The following is a 16,745-nucleotide window of genomic DNA, read 5'->3' as shown; positions in this document are numbered from 1 at the left end:
CCAGCCCATACCACACCATGCCTGGCCTAGGGTCAAATGGCAACCTACGTGAAGATCCAGCATATTCCAAGTCATTAAAGGGTTACTTCACATTTACCAAAAAAAACATGCCCGTGCAGATAAGGTACATAAATGGCCCACATCTATAGCAAGGGTATTATTTCACTTTAGTCAGAGCTGAACACTTTGTTTTGATCTACATAGCTAGTTTTTTTGGTAAAGGTGAACTAGGCCTTTATCCTCACTGGGAAGGTTATACATGGAACCAGCATGTAGAACACAAGTCACCGCAAATATAAGCAATACAGTGAAAGTGTAACTGACCGCCATAACGTCTCCTAAATCTACGTATGAAGACTGAACAAAGACCCCCACTTAACCAAAGGTCCTCTAAACCACAACCTGGGTCGCAGGATACTCGCACCGGCCTTTATCCCCTCAGCTTCTTTTTACTGCATACAATGCAGGGCCACTGAGTAGATTCTCTACTTCCTTCATAACATGCACTGTGAGGGGTCATCATATACTAGAAAAGACTGTAAACCTTGGGGCTCAATCACATAGGCGCTCGTCAAGTAACATCTGTTTACTTTATGTACTAGTTCTGAGCTGTTTGCTGTATGGACTCACCAGCACAGCCAAGTTTGAAAGGTGAACGCACCCGGACGCACAGGAGCTGCACCTGGCCCTTCATACCTGTCAAACTGCGCAAGTCCATACAGCCAATGTGTGGCCATTCACTTTGTATGGGGTGCCTGCACACAGCGCAGCACTGGGGCAGGAAACCTAAGAAATGCCTCTTCTTGCTGTATGGAGCTGAGTGCCCATGTGAATGAGCCCTTAAAGTAAATCTAAGACAAAACTTTCTTTTTTCACTTTAGATAGAGTAAGGGAAGGTTAGAACACCTGTCAGGTTGTTTTTCTGCCATTTGTGTCCCATAGGGAGATTTCCCTTCACTTCCTGTCCCATAGCCAATACCCGAAGTGAGAGAAACTCTCTCAAAGTGATGAAAAAATGGGGTGTCACTAGAACTAGTGCCCCGATAGGGTCACTGTACTTTACACCCCTGTACCCATATAGTTCTGCCCCCACACCCTGATCTGTGAGTCCCACAGGTCACTGTACTATACCCCATGTATCCCCAGAGCTCTCCCCTCACACCCCAATCCCTGAACCCTGACAGGTCACTGTGCTGTTCACACCTGTGTACCCCCACAGGTCTCCTTTCACAACCCCATTCCTGGGCCCTGACAAGCCACTGTACTGTAATCCCCCCAAGCCCCCCTATCCAGAGATCTCAGGCATCTCCTGTTGCTTGGTTACATAGATAAAAAAAGGACAGGCTGATTACATAACAGGACATTACACAGACATCTGGATGGTCTGGGGCAGGCATGTCGCACTCAGATAAAACACTGGCCCCCACAAAGACAATATCTTCAAGGGGGTCACACCGGGAGAACTACAAAAAAAAGGGAAATACGCCGGTTTTGTGGTGAGAATATTGCTGCATATTCCGTGCTCTAAATTGTGGAATGGTATAAGACAAGTTCTATGTGGTGTTGCACCAGCTGCGCCAAATCACATGACAAGTGCTATACTTCAGTGACCGTTCCCGTGCGCCAACATAAGCATGCTTGGATCTGGCGCCCCAACACCCCCACAAGAGCAAGTAATAAAATGGCAGGAATCACTTTTATGATGTTGTCACAGCAAGCGCTAATTAAATAGGCATACAGAATTTGGTTGACTTGGCACATGGAAAATGTGCCAACAATTCCACTAAAAATGATGTATTTCCTTCCATCTGTTAATTGGTCAATATCTCAGAATTGTGACATACTGGGGGGGGGGGGGGGATTAATTAGTCTTCACTGGAGCACAGCCAATTAGCCTTTACATTTCCATTTTCTAACCTGTGTGGGGAAAAATAAAAGCTGCAAGCTGATTGGTTGCTGTGGGCAATGATAAGAGTTGGGATGAAACATTTTCTATGAATCTCTCTTTATGGAAATCATGAGAGAGAGTCCATTTCTCTAATGGGGATACAGCCAGCAATACAAATATGACAGTGGATCTAACCCCTCACCCCTCACCACTGACAGTTGGCATTCTTGTAAACAACCCCTGACCTGAGGCTGCCCAAAATAGATCTCATGGTCTATGAATACAAGTCCCGTGTCCTGTACTGTATGATCCAGAGAAAAAGGTTTGTCTTTGGTTACATGTTACACACATGTTACACACACCAAACATCGGGGCTGAGTTTGGCTCTAACCAGGCACACTGATCCCCAATGGTGCTCACTGATACTGATAGCACAGACATTACAAATGAGCCCATATTCAAAAAACAAACCTAGCTTGTTGATGTATTTCAGTGTGTTACAAGCAGCACTATTGACACCTGCCTACATCATTGGAAAGGACCCCAAAAGCAGGCTTCTTTAAGCTTTACCTGTGTATTAGGTGCAACACAGATTTCTCTTTGTGTTGGATTTCATATATCCAGGACAGAATACTGAGCTCTGTGATTGTCACTCTGCTAAAAAAAAATTGGAGCCTCGCTGTGGAAAACGGCAGTTGGCAGAAAAATCATTTGAATTTTGTTTCCGGTTGGTATCCTAGCAACCACGGAAACTCAGTCCACAGGCAGCGCAGCCACAGACAGTCAGTGTGCTTCTGCTAGCGATAGTGAACACACTCCTTTTTTTGTGCTCTGTGAGATCTCATTATAACGTGTTATAATGAAGTGGACCAGGCCAAAACTACGTTTCCGATATCATCCATATAAGAACAGACAGGAGGTCACCTGGAATACCATCATAGGGAGACCTTTTGTAGATGATTTGGATAAGCCCACTTTATCACATAGTGGGTTGAAGGTGGAGACACCTCAGCAATTCCCCAAAAATCGGGAAAGCAAACATGGGAACTCTGATGGGAGGAAGAATTCTGGAGAGGGAAAGAGTTCCAAAGAGGAGAGTGCCATGAACAGAGGAAAGAAGCGCAGATCCAACCAATCTGCTGAGGAAGAAAGACCAGCAAAACAGGGACGATGTGGTCATGCACCGAGTTGGGCCAAAACACCATGTGCTGTCATATTGCCCAAGAGGAATAACAAGAGGCCAGCATCAGATCCAATTTTCTCTGCACCTCCAAATAAGAAAAGGAAGATCGCTGCTGATGAGACAAGCAAGAATGATCAACAGCTCGTCGAGGTAGTCAGCGATAGATTTCACCAGGTTGTCAGCGATATAGTCGGCGAGGTAGTCAGCGAGAGAGTCGCTGAAGTTGTCAGCAAGTCAGCCAACGAGGCCGTCGTTGGGGTTGTCAGCGAGCTAGTCGATGAGGCTGTTAGCAAGCCCGTCGATGAGGCTGTCAGACAACCAGTCAACCGGGCAGCCGGTGAGAATGACAACAAGGTAGTCAGGGATGTGCCTGGCACCAAATTAGAAATGCATCCGCCAGCCGACTTTAATCTTGACAGCTTTATCTTTCATAAAATACTCGGTCAAGGTAGTTACGGAAAGGTAAGTAATCAAAGATTTATGAACAGAGGGTTTAATGCACTGCGAGTTAGTGGTTATTATTATTGCCAGTCGGCAAATAGTAGGTCGTAGGTGGAGGTCACACCACTCTATTCCTTACCGCTTCCCATTTACACTACACACACTGAGCTGTGCTGCTCAATGCCAAGCTGAAATCCATGCTTTCCCCATAGGACCAGTTTACACCAGTGTGATACATTAGTTGGCGCTCGGTTACATTGGAATAGAATGCATGTAAATGCAATGTGCTTTAAGAAAGCTACAATACTGGTATTTTACACCACTCATGAAAAAATAGCATGCCAACGCACATCATCTCCAGTGCGTTTACTGTGTTACATGGATGCAACGCGAGTAGAGTGAATCCAGGCTTACACACTAAGTCATGTTTAGTGGTGTACTGTCTGTCGGGGGTGTAATACACAAAAAGATGCAAGACAGAATTACAAATCCTTTGGTATATAAGGAAATAAGCTGACGTACATTTAAACTGTATATAGCAGATTGCATAACGTTTGGCTGCACAGCTTCATAGCCTTTAGCCCCAATTTATGAACGCTGAATACAGACTTCAGAGTGAGCGCTGGCTGTGATTTGCTAAAAGCCTACTGCGGCTTGCTAAAAGCCTATTGAAAGCTATCCCCAATCCCTAACAGTCTAGAAGTTACTGACTAACAGTCAAAACCACTGAAAACTTGCACAAAATCCTGCTGACTCCCCGTTCTATAAACTGTTTTCAAACTAAGACTAACAATCGTAGCCAGGCTGGGGGGGTTGCTGCTGGACCCAGAGGTAACCTTTTCAGAACCCGGAGCTGAATTGCTTCTAATCATTTGTGTCCTGTGTTTTTTAGGTCGCCCTGGCATCCCATCCTGCCACCAACAAGAAACTGGCAGTCAAGGTGGTACAGAAGAGGAAATTACTGCAAGAAGAACCGAAAAGTGTCCTCGTAGAGAGACAGATACTGGAAAAAGTTGGACGGAGTTCCTTTTGTACACACGCCTATGGAACCTTCCAAACAGAAGTAAGTTTCACATTCCTATCAATCACTCACTCATCAAATCACATCCATGTTATCCATTTGGACTCCAAGTCCAGCACAGACCTAGAAATAAATCCCAAAACCAGAAAAAAAGGAGGGATGGTCCAGCTTCAAAGAGGCTAAGACATGAGAGAGTTATGGTGGCTGCCAATGCAGAATTTGGGGAATTCTGGTTCTCCCCAGCCGTCCTGCTCTTACTTTGGCTTTGCTGTCGGAGTCACTGACTTGGATCAGGTATAGTCCTTGAACTTCTCTCATGATAGAGTCACTTCAATAGAACCTGTCACAACATGTTTGCATGTTAATGGCTTCTATATATTGCTTACCCACAGAGGAATGACGTTCACCATACATTGAAAGTTCCTGCCAAGCATCGCGTTAACTTAGTCTTAAAGTGGATGGAAAGCCAATACTGAACATTTCTTGTTTGTTCACACTTGGTCTATTAAATAGATCAAGCAGAGCGTGTTGTTATATCTGTTTAATAAGTGCAGAAAAACACTTGTGATCCTGTCAGAATTCCAGCGCTGTCCTGAGTCATCCTAAGCAGTCTTATCAGCCCCGCTCACTTCTCCTCTGTGAACTACAACACAGCTCCCCGTATGTTATAGAGATGAGGATGGGGAGAGGTGTTCTTAAGGATGGGGAGAGGCATACTTATTGTCCTAGGATGACAATACGGCACCTCCATAGACATAGAGAATAGTAAGTGAGCGTAGTCACCCTAGGACAAGAAGTAGATTAGTGGTAGGATTACAAGGGGAAAATAAAGGAAGACATGCTGAAAAGAAGAACACTAGTACAGCCTCCATAGCTGAGCACTGGTGTAAGCTGAAATAGATGACATTTTTATTCTTGAGTTTGAAGATGCGTTAAACTCCTGAACCGTCTACCATGTCCAGACATCCCTATATTTCTGCATTTCCACCAAAACACAAACTTCACATCCACTTGACCTTTTGGAACCGACTTATTTTTCTCTTTCTTTTACAGGAAAATCTCTTCTTTGTTATGGAATACATGAGAGGAGGAGAACTACGCGACCTGATCAAGTCTTCTGCTCCATTACCAACTAACACCATAAGGTAAGACTTACAAAGATTCCGTCTAAGGCTGCATTCATACCCGCACCATTCAACCTTTTTATTTTGGGCTTTTTTTGCACATTAGTCGTGCAACAGCATAGGGCAGCCTATTCACTTACGTGAGCTGCCTTATGCGTGACAAATGCACCAAAGTAGCTCATGTATTTTTCTTTGTCCGCGAGCCTCACAATTTTGCAATGTACATTTTGGTGCGTTTGGCCACACAACTGCTACCCGCATTTGAAGTGCCATTAAGAATTAATGGCACCACAAGTGTGATTTGCATCTTAGCACATTTTTCATGCATTTCCCAGAACACCAAGGTGTTAATATGGCCTAAGAGAAGGGTGAGGGTTAACAGTCATGATGAAGGATTTGCATATAGTAATTACAGAATGAATCTTAAAGGAGAAGTACAGACAAAGCTCCTTGACCCGTTTTCAGCTGACAGCGGGCTGAAGCCTGCTGTCGGCTGATGTCACTCAGCCGGTCCAGGCTGGGGAAAGATCCCGACTTTAAAATAAGGATCTGCCCCAAAATCTGGAGCGGCACCCAGCTCAACGATCCGTTGAGAGCCTGAGCCAGTTGCTCCCTCCACTCCACATCCCAGTGCTCCATTAAGTTGGCGGGGTGGGGAAGAGCAGAAACGCTGACTGACAGTCACCGCTCTCTGTTCGGAGTGAGCGCTGACTGAGTGAGAACTCCGCAATCAGCTGTCAAGTGATTGTTGAGTGCTCACCCTTAAAACCGGCCATAGACAGATGCTGCATCGGACTGATGCTGCACGCACCTAGATAAGTATGATTTAACAAAAAAATGAATTCCTATTTTGCTCTCTTCATTTAAACTAAAAGATCACCCACACCGACCCACCTCAGTAAGCCTTCATCAGGAAAGAACCTTCACTGCCCCCCATACACATACTCATCTTCCGTTTACCCCCTAGCCTAGCCTTTTTCAGCCGTCAGCAAAGTACTCTGTAATGCAGTTTGTAGACATCAATCTCACATAATCACACACTCCTTCAATCAGATGCAACTAATCCCTACAAGATTCTAAAGCATGCTAACTGTATAGCATAGGGAGCTATTTGTCCAAGCTGATTAATGATCAGTTGCTACTCCTAGTGACTGGTCACCAGCAAATTTAGTAGCACCATTGATCTGCTAACACTCTCCTGCATAGCACGAGCCTAATGTGATATCTGCCAAACACCGGTTATATCCTCTAGTTTATCTTGGCGTGCAAGGCTGTATCTTCAACCCCACACAAGCAATGTTCCAACCCCACAGGTCTTAGCCAATGGTTGTCAGATACCACAGATCAGGTGACTATGATCCAATCCCTGGTTAAGAACCAAAGAAACCCAAGAAAAGAGCAGGGCCTGTCATTATCACAGTAATACATTGCTGCTTATGACATGCAAGGCTTGGAAGAAATCACCTCTTAATCATTTGTTTACTTATGCTGTGAGACGTGCAATAATCGTAGACCTTTTCTCCTTTTTTACAGATTTATTGCTGCAGAACTTCTCTGCGCGCTACAATATCTGCACCGCCAAGGAATAATGCACAGGTAAGTGTCTCCACCATGATCTTCCATATCTTCTAATCTTCATTAAAGTACAACACCACCCAATACTGCTACTTTAGTTGTGGATGGGTGTACAAGGGTTGAATTGCCCATGGCCAGTTCTGTCCCCTGCTGCTGAAGCTTTTGTGACTCTAAGGGCTCGTTCACACTCGACTCTTTTTACCAATGCTTGCCAAACGCCCCTATAGCGTTTGGCAAGCATTGGTCCGGCGTTTGCGGAGCATCTTTTAACGCTCCGCAAATGCCGCATGCGCGGTTTAGCGGAGGTTGCTAAGCTTTGCCGAGCGTTACAAACGCCTATAATGAAGTTTGAATGGTGTTACCGCTCCGCAAACGCCCCGCAACCGTGTCGCCACCGCACCGCAAACGCCGGCCGTGCGTTTGCGGAGCGGCACCGTAGACTAGAATAGGAGGCTTCAACGCCTCCTGACTCGACCAGGGGCGTCCGTTTTTCCGCGACGCTAACGCTCCCGTTAGAACAGCACCATGTGCTGCAATGTGCAGAATTGTCCGAGGCCTCTCTGCCGCCTGCACACAACGCTAGTGTGAACGTAGCCTAAGTAAGGGAGTCTCACTTCCCCATATTACATACATTTGCAATTGTAGATGTCCTGTTCTAACACTGTGCCATGTCCCATTCAGCAGCTGAGCAAAACCAGCCACAGGTGCAAAATTTGCTCTGGGTCCCATCAATCCCCGTAAACCAGCAGAAGAAACAATATTGAGGTGCACTCCGTCAATCTGAAATGAGTCTATGGCTTTATTAAAGACACGTGGATAGAAACACTCCCCAGGCTGCCTAATTCTAACACTTATCACCCTCTAGTGGGACGTAATCATGCCCCCACTAGAAGGGCAAAAGGTGACGCAGGAAGAAAGCCTGCGGAGTGTTTCTGATCCCTTCTTTTCAATAAAGATGTTGAAGCATTGCAGAATGACCAACTGTGATTTGATATGGTTTCTTACACTGCAGTAAGCTGACAGCCAAGGTCATGAGGTTCCTCTTACCATTCGTAAAGCAGTGCAGAAAGTTAGAAGGGGATCTAACCCGCTGGCACCCCTTGAAAGCTGAACTATTAGTATTGGTTGAATTACGGTTTTAAACATTTGATCTGTAAATCTAACTCTCTCCTTTTTTTTTTTTTTTTTACAGAGACTTGAAACCCGAGAATATACTGCTCGACAGCTCCGGCCATGTCAAAATTGCAGACTTTGGCCTTTCAGAAGCCGACGTGTTTGGATCCGACAAAGTATTTACTTGTGCCGGTACTCCAATCTATATGGCCCCAGAAGTAAGTATAACACCACCCTTGTTTTTCCCCTCTACTGCTCCCATCTTTATCTTATAATATCTATGAACCTAACAAGAATTTTGGAGATAAAGGAGCAGAGCCACAATGATGGTGACTCAAAAAACCTAAAAAACAACAGGAGGCCCACTGTGACCTGTCATTCCCACCAACCATTGTTAACTATTATTACTGCTCTGTGCAGCTCATCGTGTGCTTTATTTTATAGTTAATCTTACTCTCTGTTTTATCAGGTTCTACAAGGAAAACCCTGTGATGCTATGTCTGACTATTGGTCACTGGGTGTCATCTTATTCGAAATGGCCACAGGAGCACATCCAGGTGAAGCCAGATTCAGGAGACACTTCTATCCGAGGGACATGGATCCTGAACTTCAAGATGTCATTGAAAGAGTAAGTATACTCTACAATTAGAATTATGCAAAAGCTATAGATCCTTAGTGTAGTGTTCTTTATGAGAGAAGCTTGCAAAACGTTCTCTAGTATCCAGTACATCACCAGGTGTAAGAAAGCACACAGGGGGCATCCGACTTCTGGAAGTGTTATATACACACGGTATAGCAAGATATTCACCACACAGGGAGTCAGAATAATAGAGGAACTATCCATGAGCTTTTGGATGAACTCATTCACTGGTTCAGAAATGTTCACTTTGATCCTTCCAACAGACATATATATCTTCAGTGAAAACTACACCAAGGAATTAAAATATGACATTCTGAGGTGTTTTTTTTCTATTTTTAAGAAATAGCCGACACTAAACTGGCTGATTGATCAGTTTCTGTTAGTGACAATCTACCGTATGCTAAATTTCATTTCTTTTTCTTTATAGCTTCTTGAAATAAATCCGAGCGATCGCCGGCAGGCAGTGAAACAACTGCGAAAACATCCCTTCTTCAGTACCATTTACTGGAAGAAGCTGGAGAAAGGAAAGGCCACCTCACCATTGAAGATGCCAGAAGAAAGTCTGCGCTCACAAATCGACACAAATCAGCAAATTGATGTGAAGGAACTGATTCCCTACACAGGAAATACAGAAAATAAAATTGCAGAAGAGCAACAGAGATTGTTCGATGGCTTCAGCTTCAAAAGCACAAAATGGAGAAGGATGGTGGAGAGGAAATGAAAGAATGAGGGCTCATTCGCACCATCTGCATTGAGCCACGTTCTTTTGGACAGATCACCACAAGGTTAGACCATACTTCTCTTGTGGGTCACAGGAATGACCTAACTTTTGCTTTCCTGGGGCAAAGAGTCAGCTTATAGCAGGCTATTACAGTGTATAGCAGGCAGATCACCACCTTTGTGCATCATTCATCATGATTGACATGGATCGACAGTGCTGGACAACATGAATGAAACTGAATTCACATCAAGATAAAAAAACTGCCGGAAGATCAGAGGATAGTTGGTTTACCACGGATCAACACCTTTATGCGTCATTCGTCGTGAGTGGATCAACATTCCTAGATGATAGGAATGACGTTGGATTTATACAATGGAACATAACCTCATCCATTCTGGGTGAGAGGATTAGAAGGAGCAGTGGTTTGCCATGTCGGCAGATCACCATCTATGTGCATCATTCATCGTGATTGATATAGATCAACATTGCTAGACGACATGAATGATGTTGGATTTATACAATGGAACATAACCTCATCCATTCTGGGTGAGAGGATTAGAAGGAGCAGTGGTTTGCCATGTCGGCAGATCACCGCCTATGTGCGTCATTCATCGTGATTTATATGGATCAACATTGCCGGAAGACATGAATGACGTTGGATTTATACAATGGAACACAACCTCATCCTTTTTGGGTGAGAGGATTAGAAGGAGCAGTGGTTTGCCATGTCGGCAGATCACCATCTATGTGCATCATTCATCGTGATTGATATAGATCAACATTGCTAGACGACATGAATGATGTTGGATTTATACAATGGAACATAACCTCATCCTTTTTGGGTGAGAGGATTAGAAGGAGCAGTGGTTTGCCATGTCGGCAGATCACCGCCTATGTGCGTCAATCATCGTGACTGATATGGATCAACATTGCTGGACAACATGAATGACGTTGGATTTATACAATGGAACATAACCTCATCCTTTTTGGGTGAGAGGATTAGAAGGAGCAGTGGTTTGCCATGTCGGCAGATCACCGCCTATGTGCGTCATTCATCGTGATTGATATGGATGAACATTGCCGGACAACATGAATTACATTGGATTTAAACAATGGAACATAACCTCATCCGTTTTGGGTGAGATTAGAAGGAGCAGTGGTTTGCCATGTCGGCAGATCACCACCTATGTGCATCATTCATCGTGACTGATATAGATCAACATTGCTAGACGACATGAATGATGTTGGATTTATACAATGGAACATAACCTCATCCTTTTTGGGTGAGATTAGAAGGAGCAGTGGTTTGCCATGTCGGCAGATCACCGCCTATGTGCGTCATTGATCGTGACTGATATGGATCAACATTGCTGGACAACATGAATGACGTTGATTATTACAATGGAACATAACCTCATCCTTTTTGGGTGAGAGGATTAGAAGGAGCAGTGGTTTGCCATGTCGGCAGATCACCGCCTATGTGCGTCATTCATTGTGATTGATATGGATCAACATTGCTTGACGACATGAATGACGTTGGATTTATACAATGGAACATAACCTCATCCTTTTTGGGTGAGAGGATTAGAAAGAGCAGTGGTTTGCCATGTCGGCAGATCACCGCCTATGTGCGTCATTCATCGTGATTGATATGGATCAACATTGCCGGACGACATGAATGACATTGTATTAATACAATGGAACATAACCTCATCCTTTTTGGGTGAGAGGATTAAAAGGAGCAGTGGTTTGCCATGTCGGCAGATCACCACCTATGTGAATCATTCATCGTGATTGACATGGATCAAAGAAAAAAGATTAACAGTAAGAATATTGTTCTTACTTGGGTGATAAGTGAGAAGACTATCAAGTTTTTAGATATGGAGATTATGCAGGAACAGGATCCTCTACTAACAAAAACATTCTTCAAGACGGTAGATCGCAATGGTTATATACCCCTGAACAGTTGTCATCACACCTCCTGGCTTATGAATGTCCCTAAAGGACAATTTGTCAGACTAAGGAGAAATTGTACTAGAAAGGAGGATTATCGGGATCAAGCAAAGATGACTTATACAATGGAACATAACCCCATCCCTTTTCAATGAGAGGATTGGAAGGAGCAGTGGTTTGCCATGTCGGCAGATCACCACTTATGTAATATTCATCGGGAATGACATGACACATTGCTGGACGACATGAATGACGGCTATATACTGTAGATCAGTGGTGGGCAACCTTTTTTTTCAACTGAGCCAAATCTCGCCAAAACCACAATTGAAATTTATTTTGAGAGCCACATTTTTAAAACTGAAAATACATCTCCCATATAGTAATTCATCCCCCATAGTAATTCATCCCCCATATAGTAATTCATCCCCCATATAGTAATTAATCCCCCATATAGTAATTCATCCCCCATAGTAATTCATCCCCCATATAGTAATTCATCCCCCCCATAGTAATTCATCCCCCATATAGTAATTCATCCCCCATATAGTAATTCATCCCCCATATAGTAATTCATCCCCCATATAGTAAGTCCCCCATAGTAATTCATTCCCCATATAGTAATTCATCCCCCATATAGTAAGTCCCCCATATAGTAATTCATTCCCCATATAGTAAGTCCCCCATATAGTAAGTCCCCCATATAGTAAGTCCCCCATATAGTAATTCATTCCCCATATAGTAAGTCCCCCATATAGTAATTCATCCCCCATATAGTAAGTCCCCCATATAGTAATTCATTCCCCATATAGTAAGTCCCCCATATAGTAATTCATCCCCCATATAGTAAGTCCCCCATATAGTAATTCATTCCCCATATAGTAATTCATTCCCCATATAGTAAGTCCCCCATATAGTAATTCATCTACCATATAGTAAGTCCCCCATATAGTAAGTCCCCCATATAGTAATTCATTCCCCATATAGTAAGTCCCCCATATAGTAATTCATTCCCCATATAGTAAGTCCTCCATATAGTAATTCATTCCCCATATAGTAAGTCCTCCATATAGTAATTCATTCCCCATATAGTAAGTCCCCCATATAGTAATTCATTCCCCATATAGTAAGTCCTCCATATAGTAATTCATTCCCCATATAGTAAGTCCTCCATATAGTAATTCATTCCCCATATAGTAAGTCCCCCCTGTGTCAATTCACTTACCTTTGCTCCGCGCGTTCCTCTCGTATTCCCGCGCCGTTCTGGTCTTCAGGGAGGACTGTGAGAGGAGAAGAGTTCGTCACGCTGCCCCGCCTACATCCTGACAGCTGCAGAGTCCTGACGCCCGAGAGGAGGGAGGGGGGCGGCCATCCGAGAGGAGGGGAGGGGAGAGGGGGAGAGGAGGAGAGGAGGGGAGGGGGGGGGGGCGGCCGGCCGCCCGCCCGCCCGAGAGGAGGGAGGGGAGCGGGCGCCCGGCACACAGGAGAGCCGCATTTAAGTTTGTAAAGAGCCGCATGTGGCTCGCGAGCCGCGGCTTGCCGACCACTGCTGTAGATGCATGAGTCCAGTGCTATCTTCAACTGGGCTGATCCTTTGCTAGTCTTCAGATCCCCAGTGCTGCCCTTTTTTTTTTTTTTTAAATAATATTTTTATTGGGGTTTCAAACAACAATACAGTAGATGCAACAGTGTACTCAGAGTCAGAGAAGTGGTCTAAACTTACAAAAGAATAGGTAAAAAAAAAAATGTAATCAAGCTCAATGAGCATATTACAGGTTTCAAAGTAATAAACAAGATGATAACTAAGGGGGGGAGGCTAGAACCAGTGGGGCCTTCCAAGCCATATCCGCTAAAGCCAGAAGAATGACAGAGGTCCCCAGGGTGGTCGCTGCCTCTGTGGGATCCTTGTCAGACACAGGAGTAGCAAGAAGTGGCCTAGAATAATGAAGAGATGGAGACATGTGCAACCCACGCCTAATAAGGCATCTTTACTATAACCATACCAAACCATAATTAGTAGTCAAGGGAAAGGGGGAAAAGAAAGGGGGGGGGGGGTTTAAGTATAGGCCCAAACGGAAGAACTGGAGATTCCTCCCCTGCATGGGGACGCTCAAACAAAGGAGAGCTCCCCACGGAGGAAGGGATCCCGGCACAGAAAGCACAAAACAGGAAGAACGCATGTTGTTACCTATTTGCAGAGCCATTATGCAATCCTGTAATAAAGAATTGGTTATATGGAGACCCATCATGTGACTGACACCCATTAAAAACATCCTTGAGATATACAATACAGTAAAATCAAAAGAGTTATGAGGAATGTGGATAGGGATAACCATATGGCCTATTGGAGGTACGTGCTCTGCTCCAGAGGGGGAAGAGACCTTGATATTAAGAGGCCCCATTTTTTCTGGAACCGCAACGTCAAGGCTTTTAGTGACAAGTCTAAGTCAAGTTTTTCTCTACGAAGAAGATGTAATAGATCTTGCTTGACCTCAGGAACTGAAGGCGGAGCGGAAGATAGCCATTTTCTGAGAATGATCCGTCGCGCAATCATGAAGCAGGTGGCTAGCCAAGCCTTATTGCGTTGTATAGCTAGTAATTGAGGTCTGGACTGCTCCAGGCGTGTAGAGGGGAAATTGCCAAATAGGAGCAGAAAGGGACCTTGTGTCGGGCAATAACCCGTGACAGAAGCAGCGAATGTCTCCAGTTGTTTCTAAAATTCCAAGATGAATGGACAATACCACAACTTGTCTAGCAATGTGGGTCGTGGAGATTTGTACAGGGGGCAGCTATTTTGAATCTGGAGAGGTGGAGATGGTAGAGGAGGAATACAGGGACTTAGACAGGCATAGATTCAGTGGTTTATAAATGTTCGAGATCTTAAATGTTTTCCGCTTCAGCAATATATCCACCATAGACGTTTGGAATCTTCTTGGTCTATTCCGGCATGTGCTTGAGATATGATCTATGCCTTGCTGAACCATTAAGAAGTGATGGGGCGGGAGTTGGTAGCACTCATTAATACGAGAGAAGGGGAGGGCAGAGCCTGAGATAGTGTCAAATAACTGCGCAAAAAGCTTCAAACCTTGTTGAGCCCAAGTAGCATAGGCGTCATGAAATTGAGGCAAGGGGAAGGATGGGTTACCATGGATCGGTAGATAACAGGAAGTCCAAGGGGACAAACCCAGCCTGAGTCTCACTTCCTTCCAGGCTACGGCTGCTCAGCCCATACAGTGCATTGGCAGGATGGCGAGCTGCTTGCACAGTCAGCGATTGCCTGCACTGTATGTGATGGGGTTGGCGCGATGATGTCATTGCGCCGGGTACTCGTATGTGGGCGTTTCTGCATGTGGGCAGACCCGCCTGGAGACGGATAGAGGAGCGGTGTTTCGGTTCCTAAGACCATCGGAAATATGTGTTTTCCAATGGTCTTAGGCGAACCGTGTGAAAGGTTTGTTCGACCCCCAAAGGGGTCGCGATTCACAGGTTGAGAACCGCTGCTCTAAAATTAAAAAGAAAACTATACAAACTGTACATACACGTTAGAGTTCAGTCACTCAGCTTTTTGTAGGCATTTTATGCACCTAGTGTACATTTCTGGGTGCTTTCCTGCTCCAGGTGCTACATGCAGCCAGCCATACAAGTAAATGGCTGTACGTGGCCGCACTCATTGAAACGCCAATGCCTCCTCGTGTTGGGAAAATACGTTGGACATGCATGTGTGGATAAGAGCTGATGTAAAGAAGTATCAGCGTTTACAAATATATTCCCTTGTATGGCAGGTTATATGCAGCACCTGCAGCTCCCTCTGCACACAAAAGTGTCCAGAAATCTATTGACAAATACATGAAACAAATGAATGAAAGAAGTGCAGCTCTCCAAAATCCACAATATCCCGCCTCCAAGCAAACTTGTTAATACAGAACTAATAAAACTGACGCCCCTAAATTTGCTGAAATAGCTCAGTTGGAAGAGCGTTAGACTGAATGTCTAAAGGTCCCTGGTTCAATCCCAGGTTTCAGCAGCTGTTGGGGTGTTCCCAGGAGTTTGAGGAAGTAGAATCGATCTGGATCAGCCAAATAGAGAGCGCTATATGGAGACCTGGTGAGCCATCGATTTGCCTATGAAACCACGAGCATTACTAACCCTTTATTGTAATAAACCTGGTTTTATAGAAGGCACGACGATTTATGTTGTAGACACCTTTCACACGGAGCGAAGTCCGCACTGTTTGGACGCCTGTACTCGTTCAGTTTCTGCCCGGCAGACAAGGGTGGACCCCTGTCAACTCTATGGGCAGCCGGGTGTAAACAGACTGCGCTGTCAGTTTACATCAGACTATCTCCAATCTGGTTGGGAAAAAAAGAAAAGAACGCAGTGGTATTCCGTTTTTTTTTCCTGGACCTGAAGGTAGGCGGGTTTACAAACCGACACAAGTCAGTTTACATCCTCCTGTCTATAGGGCTGCATGGACCTTCCGATCAGGTCTGCCTAAAAAACTGGCAGGTGGGCCTGATTGGAACACCCATGTGAAAGGGGCTCTATGGAGCTGTGCAGGGACTGCTATGGAGGAGAATTGACCATTTAGAGCCTGGTGTGGCCCCATATCTTTTTGAGCTGTGCCTGGAAGGATCCTAAAGCCAGGTTCATGCCTGTACAGGTTGCAGTTGATGCATTTTGCATGTTTTTCACGTGACATATTAATGAGTTTTTGATGCGTTTTGTGCCTTTGGCAGGTGTCTTTTGTCTTATGGGAGAAACAAAAAAAAAAAACCATCAAGAATGCAAGCACTGCGTTTTTAAAAGCGTTTCTGCTGCATTTCCATTGAAATCTATGGAACAAAAACTGCAACCTGCTGCAGGAAGAAACCTTCCTGATCCTTTCCAGACAATGCACCGGTGGAAAACGCACAGATGTGAACGTGACCCATGGGAAACCATGTTAAATGGACTGTACGACGTTTCTGCAAAACTGAAAATGCACAGAAAATTGCAGAAGTGTGAACCAGGCCTAACATAGAGGTGCTTTTACATGCTGAGAAAATGAGGCCTATGTGTGACACTGCTCCTAGTTATTAGAATTTCTGCT

At 44.6% G+C, this 16,745-nt stretch overlaps 1 pseudogene; it reads left to right on the top strand.

Annotated features, from left to right (window-relative positions):
* The first annotated feature begins 2,747 nt into the window (after positions 1-2,747).
* On the top strand, positions 2,748-9,740 carry LOC149455762 (putative serine/threonine-protein kinase DDB_G0277449; annotated as a pseudogene).
* The last annotated feature ends 7,005 nt before the right edge of the window (positions 9,741-16,745 follow it).

The sequence above is a fragment of the Staurois parvus genome, unplaced genomic scaffold (genome assembly GCF_062004578.1).
Source record: "Staurois parvus isolate SC_StPar_1 unplaced genomic scaffold, SC_StPar_1.0 ptg000388l, whole genome shotgun sequence".
NCBI classification, from domain to species: domain Eukaryota; kingdom Metazoa; phylum Chordata; class Amphibia; order Anura; family Ranidae; genus Staurois; species Staurois parvus.
Note: the sequence above shows the minus strand (reverse complement) of the source record. Positions and strands in the feature narration are given on the sequence as shown.